The sequence below is a fragment of the Lactuca saligna genome, chromosome 9, assembly GCF_052625555.1.
Source record: "Lactuca saligna cultivar CGN05327 chromosome 9, ASM5262555v1, whole genome shotgun sequence".
In the NCBI taxonomy this organism is placed as follows: Eukaryota; Viridiplantae; Streptophyta; class Magnoliopsida; order Asterales; family Asteraceae; genus Lactuca; species Lactuca saligna.
In genome coordinates, this window is record NC_136425.1 from 76,210,925 (window position 1) to 76,222,612 (window position 11,688).

Sequence of the window (11,688 nt, forward strand, 5' to 3'; positions counted from 1 at the left end):
AAGTTACTTAAAAATATTATTACCCTCCGAATGAAATTAAAAATTATAATTGTCATCTTCTTTTTGACATATTATTTTTCAAATTTTATTCATGCAGCTGTACAATGTTACATTTGATTGAACTTAGATAATTACATGTAGTTTTGGACTTGTGTTAACCGAATATATTCAAGGTATGATTCTATTGATTTTTTTTAACATTAAGATTATAATTTAACATGTTTAAAACATTACATGTTTTTATATTTATTGTTGTTTTTAAATTTATTTATGTTCTTTCTGTTATCATAATGAATTTACTAACGGTTGACTTTGATGTATTATAAGTAAAAGATGAAAGAAAAATCAAAATGAGAGAAAGACATTACTATGATTAAGTCATTGCCACTGTTTGTCCCCCTTCAACACCGTTTGTGCAAAAAATAGCATTATAATTGCATATTTTTTTCTTTTCTTTCCATTTGAGCAAGAAGTAGTAATGCACTTTTTGTTTTAACATTTTACATTGCAATGGTGTAATCAAGGAAAATATGTTTATTCCAAAAAAAAATCCATTTTATTGTTCATGTATTGTCAAAGATATTTGACAATCATTTTCTTAAAAAATTCAAAGTTACTATTGGTGTAGAGTAAATAGTTTGTGGGATCTAGCATAGTATAGTTTCTATTAGGCACGTGATCTATTTTTTGTGTGCACCTTATTAGTTGTTTAATAATAGCATATTATGAGCTAAACAAAATATTTATGATGGTATTAGAACAAATAGTTTAAGATAGTTTTACAATATTCGTAATCAGAATTTTGAAATCCAATAAAGTTGATTATGATATTCTTCGAATGAAGTTTGAAACTTTTTGGATTTAAAAAGTATATTTTATTGTGCTTTATTTAGTCATCTTGGAGTAAAATGTCATTAAATTACTAATAACATAAGTCTTGGAGGTTCACCTTAAGTAAAGATAATGTTAATAAAGATAAAAAAAAAAATTATATTATTATACTGATAAAATGTGTTAAAAAACAATTAAAACATGCATTAAATACGGGAGTCAAACACTATGGACTAAAAATTGAAATTTTATTGTTTTTATAATAATTTAACTTTTTGGATAAAATAATTTAAATTAATAATTAAAAGAAAACACTCTTACTCTAATATAACCTTCGAATCAAAAGAAAGTTATCATATAATATACAATAGATATATGATCTAAAGGTTTATTTATATAAGGATGATTCACATTATTATAAAATTTATATAATATATAACAATGTTTCATTTTACAATATGATCAAAATATGCAAAATGCAATCATTAGGTAGTGAGTGATATAAATGTTCGGTTCTTAGGACCTATGAAACTGATTGTGTATTATTTTTCGTCGCTTTGTATCTATAATTTAAGTGGACAATATTTTTAAAAAAATATAATAACTTTTACTAAAAAACCTTTTTAATGTATTATTTTGAAACTAATATGAATGTTTTGATATTAGATTGTAAAATATGTTTATCTTTTTGGATGAAATTATTTTAAATATGGCTACAAATTCTTTTAATTTGAACTAATTATCCTTCGTCTTGAAATTTTAAATATCAATTGTTAGAAACTAAATTTTATATTATGAGTTTTAAAATATTTTAAATCAATCAAATTTTATATTATGAGTTATTAAAATATATTTTTGTAGTTTATTTAGATTTATTTTATTTTATTTTATTTATTTATTTTTTGCATGGGAAAAGTGTTTTGGTATGTATAGAAGTACGTTATATTATATTGATACAAATAAGCTATAAATATTATATAAGTCTCATAGAATAAAATGCACACAAATAAATATCAAGAATCCATTAAACCATCATCGTTAAAACATATTAAATTAACCAATTGTATCAATAAATTTTTTTGACCAAAATCAACTAAAGTCACATTATTTTTTACTTAATTTTTCTTTCACACTTATAAAGCTTAACATATTAGTTACAAACATTTAAACTCAAGTTTAAATATGACATGTTTCTTGAATGAAAATATTATTGATAGGAAAATAATTTTCAAAAAGAAACTATTTGTCACCCGCCTAATAGAAGTTAATTGGTCAAAGAACTTATTTGCTGATATATACTCTAATCCTAAATGATATATGCAAATCATTACGTGACAATCAATATAGTTCAAGGACAAACAATTCCGAATGTAGATATTTATTTTTTAGAATCAGATTTCTCGCATAACCAAAGGGATATCATACATGAATACACAAATATTAGTGACTCTAACGAACAATTCAAAAATAGTAAAGTCTATAGAACAAATGTGGTGTATAAATAAGTATTCCACAATTAATAATGTACAATCAATATTGTGTTGGTACACATTTATAAAGAATCATAACTCTTTATTTTTCAATATTACTGATATCGTCTTTGCTATCATGACTTTAATTGATTATTGTTTTGATGTAGTAATTATTTACGCAAAAAACTAATCGTCTCTAAAAACTAATTTCTTAAAAAACTTATTCACACCCGACGCTTAGCGCATGTAAACGACTAGCATATATATATATATATATATATATATATATATATATATATATATATATATATATATATATATATATATATATATAAGTGTTTTTGAGAACTCAAATATATGTGAGACTCGAGAACTTCTAACATTTATCATAACGAGGACCACTATTACTTTTCAAATGTTGCGTCTAAACAATATCTTAGGTCAAAAAATGATTTCACAATTTTTTTATTGAAATGTGTATATCTACATGTTTTTTTTCCAAATCATCACAACAAATGAAATTCTAATACCAACATTTATAAGGTTTGTATCTTGAAAACCTCAAAAAACACAAAAAAAAAGTGCATATATGAACACATTTGAACATAAAAAAGTTCATCACGTCTTTTTTTAGCTTGAATCTGTCGTAGACGTTGGATTTCGAACATTCAAAAGTTCATGTAATTTTGACAACATTTTCTATGCCTCTAGCATGGAATACTAATCGGATTGTAATCAGTTACTTAATTCTTTTAAGCATATGCACATAATATCAATTATTTATGTTCCATATAGTATCATATACTCTAGTGTATCATGAAAAAGTAAATAGTTCTATCTTATAGATATATGAAGTGTTAGTCTTACCAGATTTCCGCAGTTCAGTGAGATACAAGGAGTAGTTCCTCTTCTGGTCTCCTATCTCTCTACAATATGGACAAGACTTATCACTCATGCCATTTCTTGATTTCTTGGGTTTGTTATAATGTCTTTTATTTGTTTCCCTTTTCTGAACTATAAGCCTCTTAGAGCACACATTATGACTCTCTTTGACCTTGCTAGCATCTAACGTATGAATAGGTTTTAACCAAGCATCATTGTTCCATTGTAATATCTGCTTTACATATAAAAAAGCTACAACTTTCAAGGTTAATTTAAAAAAGTCCTTTGAGTCCTTAATTTGGGACTTTTTAGACTTCTTCATGGCTCTACTGGGTTACCTTGACAAATGGAGATAATATATCACATGTTATCTTTTTTCATCAAGAACCGCCATACTCCTAAACATGGCTCTACTAAAAGAATTTGATCTTAAAAACGAAGTTAGGCAAAGATATCCACTATATGCTTTCCTATTTATTATATCCATGGAGGCCCGCCATGTGATTATGATCAATGCCTGATCATTAGATGTTTTTGTCACGGTCTCAGAACTCCTAACCAAGGTTCTACTATATCACATTTATTCTATATACATGACGCCATCTTGATAGGAGATTGTTGTACTTCTAACTTTCAAAACCTTACTCGAATCCCCCGTTACTTTCAACTAGCCTTCAGTTTGAAAGTAAACTTTTCCAAAGATTGTTGCACTTACAACTTTTAAAACGCTATTGAATCCTTTGTTACTTTCAACAAGCCTTCAGTCTCAAAGTTAACTTTTCCAAGAGAAAGTATTTGCTATTTCACAACAAGAAAATTTCAATTTAACTACGAAAAAATTTCGTAGCAATAAGCTAAAATTTCGTAGCTAAAGCTAAATAACTACGGAATTTACTACGAAAATTTTCATTTAGACTCCTTTGCTTTTTTCCTTGTCGCAAAATGTTTAGCTACGAAATTATAATTTCGTAACAGTTTTGCTATGACATTTTTTACCCCATCTATTTCGTTGCAAATTGAGTTCTATCGCATTTTCGTAGCAAATTCCATAACAACTTTTCCATAGAAAATTGTGTAGCAATTTTTCCGTAAATTCCATAGCAATGTTTCCGTAGCAAATCTCATAGCAATTTTTCCGTAGCCAATTTCGTAGCAAATGCCTTAGTAATTTTCTATAGTAGATTCCGTAGTAATTTTTTGTAGTAGATTTCATAGTAATTTTTCCGTAACAAATTCCGTAGTAAATTTTCGTAGTCAATTCCGTAGTAAATTTTCATAGTCAATTCCGTAGCAATTTTTCCATAGCTAAATTTCGTAACAAATTTTTCGTAGCAAATTCTATAGCAACTTTTTCTTAGCAAATTCCGTAGTAATTTTCCGTAGTAATTTTTCCATAGCAAAATTTGTAGCAACTTTTATGTAGTTATTTCCATAACAATTGTTTCATACCATTTTTCTACAAAATTCGGTTATTCAATTTGACTATTTATATCAATTTACAAAAAGACAATTAATATAAAACCAAAAGTAACAAAGTATTTCTATAAAAACTAAAAACAAAATGACCAATACATCAAAAGATACATATTTCAAAATCAAAGGTCGCTACAAATTAAACATAAAACATTATTTGATACATAATATTTTATCTTTAATTAATAAAAGTTTTGACTTGTTCACTCAAAGTGTTAATGACATTCATTGCTTGTGCAAGTTGTTCAAATTTTGCTTGAACATCCACATTTTTCTGTTGATACTTCACATCCTTTTGTTGAACATCCACATATTTTTGTTGAATATCCTCATATTGTTCGCGTTGCGTCACAACTAAATTCTTCAATTTTTCAATCTCGACTTTTGTCTCAAAATTATTATCCTCATACTTTTTGTGTTGCGTTTTAGAAAATCATCTACTAGAACGAATGCGCTTGCCATATGAGTCAAATCAATATAATCTTTTTTTCCGATCATGTCCTCTAACATCATAAAATAGTTGGTCCTCATCAATTTCCTCTCCTATCGCTTCTAAGTGATCACATCATTCTTTAAAATCATCCTACAAATTTATATTTTAGCTTTGTCAACTAAAAAAGTCACTCCATCATTCATGGTGTACCAGATCATATCCCCAAAACTTCTTTTATATATATATATATATATATATATATATATATATATATATATATATATATATAAATCATTGCTATTTTTACATTTAGGCTTAGACATTTAAAAATGATATATATATATATATATATATATATATATATATATATATATATATATATATATATATATATATATATATATATATATATATATATATATATATATATATATATCAACTTAGTTATCCCGACACAAATTAATAACATGGTGATGATACTTTATTGTCAAGAAGCTTCCTTCCCATTCATTTATTTGTGGCTACCTATGGGTGCCAATATGCTTCTAACCAAAATCAAAATCTGGAAGGGGCTGTAGACATACTCCAAGCAAAATTATTCGATTAGAAATGCAAATCAGTCTCATTTGGTGGAAGGCGAATCTAATTAAATCTATCCTTGGTAGTATCTCAATACCCTGCTCCTTATTATTTAAGGCTCTGTTACAAATCATTAATATTGTGAACATAAATACATAATCCACCTCTCCACTAATTCTTTCAAATTCATCTACTTAAAATCAAACTTATCTTGCCATTGGGAGACTATTGCTGCTGGTTACAATAACCTTTGAGGTTTTAATCTCAATATATATGGATTTTTTTTGAACGGTAGATTTAATGGTTAGAAATTAGTATCACAAAATTATTCATTATTAACCTCTGGGCTAGAACTCAATATCTTCAATCTAAGAGGCAAAGTCTTTACCAAGTGGGCTAGTCCCACACTTGTTTGATGCAGCTTAATTAACATGAGACAAGGAAAACTAAAAAAGAAATAATGTGCTAGAAGAGGGTTACATGGGGCATGGGGGTGTTGAGAAGAGGCAAAGTAGGCAGCTGCACATAAGGGTGCAAACGAGCCAAGCTACTCGCGAGCTATCCGAGATCGTCTCGTTAAAAGCTCAACTCGAAACCGGTTTTAAACGAGTCCGAGCCGAGCTTGAGCTTAATATTAAGCACGTTTAATAAACGAGCTTGATCTCGAGCCTATATCACTAAGCTCGATTAGGTTCGCGAGCCTAAACGAGCATTTATATAATAATATAACTAGGTGTGAGACCCGTGTATTTTTATTAAAAATAAAATTTTAATATCAATATATAAATATGAAATATTTTATAATGTAATCTTCTGAAAATTTGCAAAAGAAACTAAATCGTTTAAAGTATTTATAAGAATTTATTACCAAATTAATAGGATGATTTTATTTCAAACCCATTACAATTTTATAGAATTTTATTTTAAGAAACTAGAAATCCCTAAAAAATGACAAGTGGAAATAAAATTTCTAAAATTCTTACAAAATGACAAGTGTCAAAATGAAGGAGAATATAACATATGGTAAAAAAAACTTTCATTTATTAAAGAGGATTTATTATTATTTTCATGTATCAAAATAAAAACATATTTAGGAAATTATGGATTTCGGGTATTAGTAAACAAGTTTCTTAACGAGCTTGAGTCGAGCTGAAGCTTATTTAGACACATCAAACGACAAACGAGCCGAGCCCGAACCGAGCTTGTATAATTCTTTACGAGCCCGAGCCGAGCTTAGTAAAAGAAAGCTCGAATCGAGCCGAGCTCGAGCTCGAGCCTTGTATAACTTAAATGAGTCCGAGCCGAGCCTGACCAAGCTCGAGCTCGGCTCGGCTCGTTTGCATCTCTAGCTGCACAGATTCTAATTTTTTTCATTATATATTTGTGTTTAAAAATAAAAAATTATAATAAAGATAACGATCTTTTTTTTCCATCCTTGGCCTTTGAGAATATTAAATTTTTCAGGATGGGCACAGGCCACATAGCATGGGGTTCGAGGGGTGGAATTGGTGTTGGACCCGTGGAATTCTCAAAGAATCGGATTGGTTGCAACTTCATAGTTGCTGCAATCTTATTAATCTTTGATGTTCAAAAGGATTATTAGTCATCGTATGAGACAACTCTGGTAAATTTATAATCAATGCATTCAGAAAATTTATTGAACAAAAATATTATACCTTCGAAACCAACAGTTTCAACGGCAAGAAATCGCGACTGGAATAGCTGGTGTTTATCCCCATTTTAGAGTTTATTCGATACAGTGTAACGTAATAAAATTTCTAATACGTAGCTAGCCTTAATAATAGTAATCTTTTGCTCTGTTAAAAAATAAGTAAAAAACTTATATAACAACAAAATAATATTTTTGACATCATATATGATGAACTGTTTAGATCTTCAACAAATACTAAATGGGGACTGAAAAATAACATTATCATCAAATAAAGATAGATTAAGACTAATATGTAGAAATTTTTAAAAAAATACAATAAAAGAAAATAAAATAAAAGAATAACGTAAAATCAATATTATAAACCAAGCATGATATATGATCAATAAGACTAAAAAATTAATTTAATCAGCAATACCCGATTACTCATGCATATAGCAACATTTTAACCACTTATTAGGGTATGAAATAGCAATTTTAGTTTGTTTATATGTATTTGGTAAGATTCTTCCTAGTTTTAATATAATCAATCATTGATAAAATGACAATTTCAAATTTTAAATTGGAAAGTTCAGTGCCTGGTTTCCAATTAGTATAATGTAACGAACTGATTTGGTACATATTTCTTATCTTAAACCCCTCTCTCTCTCTCTCTCTCTCTCTCTCTCTCTCTCTCTCTCTCTCTCTATATATATATATATATATATATATATATATATATATATATATATATATATATATATATATATATATATATATATATATGCTAAAAAAAATTTGGTAGGAAGGTAAAAAACTTTTTTTCTACATATTTTTTTGACGAACAAAACAAATGAATTACTAGATGAATAAAAAATAACATTATTCACCCAAAAAAATCACAAAAAAAAACATCTTAATGATTCATTTATACAATAATTTTGTTGTTATTCACTAAAATTATCCTAAAATTGAATTTTTTGTAATTACTTAAAAATGAATCATGAAGATGGTTTTTTGGAAAAAAAAAATTTGTGTTCTAACTATCTATTGTGTGTATTTACGATTGATTATAGACCAATCATTTTAGTTATTTTAAAAAGTAATTAATGCATATTACATGTTGAAAATATAATAAGTATTAATAAAATTTTCAACATTTAATATACATTAATTACTTTATTAAAATAATTAAAATGATTGGTTCATAATCAATCATACATGCACATAATAACATAATAGATTGTAGAAACATTTGAACCTAAATCTATCTCTCTCTCTCTCTCTCTCTCTCTCTCTATATATATATATATATATATATATATATATATATATATATATATATATATATATATATATATATATATATATATATATATAACATCAGCCTATTTTTATGAAAACTTCAGCCAATTTTTTTTTCTAACGAAGTATTGTAATATTCTAGTGTTCATAAAATACATTCTTTGCAATCGTATTTTAGTATTTTAAAACAATATTGCTAGTATATTTTACTACAATATTGTAAAACATATAATGTTAAAACTTAAAATAGCAATTTAGCTTATTTATATGTATTTCATAACATTCTTTGTAGTTTAAATATAGTCACAAAATGACAAATTTAAATTTTAAATTGAAAAATTAACGACTAGTTTCCAATTATTAATATAATGTTACCAACTGATTTGGTACCATATTCCTTATCTTAAACTTCTTTTATATATATATATATATATATATATATATATATATATATATATATATATATATATATATATATATATATATATATGGGAAAAGTGAATATACCCTTAAGGGTATATAAACTTATGTACCCAAGCTCACCATACTAAATCGTTTTGTATCATATATAGACATTGTAATTGTTCAATGTTCTTATAATTCAATTTATAACTTGAATTAGTTCAAAAAAATTTATAAATTTCATATTTATCAACCTCTTACATAATTGTCATTTTCAACAATAATATATAGTCTAATAAGTGTTTGACAAAAAAATGTGATGTAAGAGGAAGATAATAATGAAAATTTAAAAATATTGAATATAAATCAAGTTAAGGATTGAAGTTTAACAATATTATAATGAATATATAAAACAAAACGACGTATTATTATGAGTTTGGGTACCTAAGCTTATATACCTTTAAGGGTATATTCACTTTTCCATATATATATATATATATATATATATATATATATATATATATATATATATATATATATATATATATATATATGGCATGGTGAATATGTGTCTGTCTTGTACCCAATATTAGGTATAAAACCACTAAAACTACGTAGTTTTACCTTATATTAAATCAAATATCTCCATTTTTTGTTGTCATTTATATTTATTTGTTAATGTCTCTATTGATTAAAATTTATCTTTGGTTTTATACATTTTTATAGTGTTTTACGAATTCAACAGCAATATTGATCATGAATAACCATCAAATTGTTTTATCAAGTAGGCTTTATATATTCATAAAATGAATAAACAATTTTTAAATTAACTAACGATGAATATACCAAGACTAGAGAAGAACCATTATAATCTATAGATTAGAAGAAGAATAATGGAAAACTAAAACGAAGATATTTGATAAAAACACGATACGTGCAATTGCATATCATACACTAATCCTTTTTCATTTTTTGATGAATATATTTTTACCATGTGTGGCTATGCGCCAAAATTCACCATAAGATGAAGATTGATTGTGACCATAATTTGTTCAAATATATTTTCATTTGTATTTGTCTGCACTTTTTAGAAAGAAGTAAAAAGGAATCGGCATGGAAAATTGGAGGCGCCAACAAGGTAAGTTATCTCTTAAGAGAAAGTAGGAGAAGATCAAGGAGTTTTCTCTAAAGAAACAAATCAAAACTAAGTTGTTTTGATGAATTATAAATATAACCTTATATTATATATGAAAAAAGTGAATATACCTTAAGAGTATATAAGTTTAGCTACCTAATATATATATATATATATATATATATATATATATATATATATATATATATATATATATATATATATATATATAATGAAAAAATACAAAACTAACCAAATCCCTTAATTATTTTTCTATTTTTATCCAAATTAGCAATTAGTCAAATTTAGCCACAAAAACGTAGGTCATTAAGTAACCTACGATCAAAATGAAGTTGCTATGAGACGTTGACAACGGTTTGGGGTCTTTGGGCTACTGTTTTGTGGGTTGGCTACGGTTTGAGATTCACTGGCCCAGAAAATATAAATTTTTTTTTTATAACTTGTGTGTGTAGCTCTGAAATCTCTTTCAATGGAGCATCCAAAGAACAACAACGTGCATATTCGAATCTTGGAGGTTTTTAATTTTTAATTTTTATTGTTTTTATTTTTTTTTTCTTGTTTAATAGGATAATTAGTAGATAAGGAGAAAATGAAAAAATGCACAAAAAGTGCATTAAATAACTAGACACTCTAGGTATCTTAGGAACCTATGGTTTTCGTAAAAAAATATATTTTTTTTGTAGCTTGTATAGAACATCATATATAATCCAACATTGTTATTTAAAAAATCAAAAAAATAATAAAATATAGAAACAAATAAATAAATTAAACCGCAGCTTCTTTGGCCGAAACTGTAGACCATTTTATGGTCTATGGTTTGGGATATTATAGACTTTCAAGAGCAAACTGTAGACAATAAAATGGCCAACGGTTTTGTTTTGGAAAAATGAATTGTATTTTATATAAAAACCGAAACCTTTGATGAGTGAGGTGAAATAGTAGATGATAATATTTGTCTATAGTTTTGGTGACTATACAGGTCCGGTTCCGATGAGAACTCAAAAAATGGTGAGAATTTTTCCTCACCTCACAAGCTTAGTTCTAAAAAAAAATATTCCAAATCATTGCCTTATTATTTTGTTGGAGCACCATGTTGATTATGGTCAGTCTCCTTTTTGTTTATTTCATTCTTCGTATGAGTTGGATGGTTTTGATGTTGTGGTTCGTGACTCTTAATCCACTATTGTTGATGGGGGTATGTTTGATAATCCTTGGGTTATTTTAAAAAAGAAACTTCGGCTTCTTAAATCTAATCTAAGAGCTTGGAACTCTTGCACTCAAGATCGGTTAATTGGAAAGAGAAAAATTCTGCAAGACACGATTGAGTCCATTGATGCTTCTCTTATGCTTGATGGTGGTAGTGTCGAACTTTGAGAACAAAGGGCTTCAACTATTAAAGAGTTGATAGACTTGGATCATATTTCTAGGATGGAGTTGGCTCAGAAGGCTAAAGTTCAGTATGCTATATAGAGGGACAAAAACTTGAGTTTTTTTCACAGCACTATCT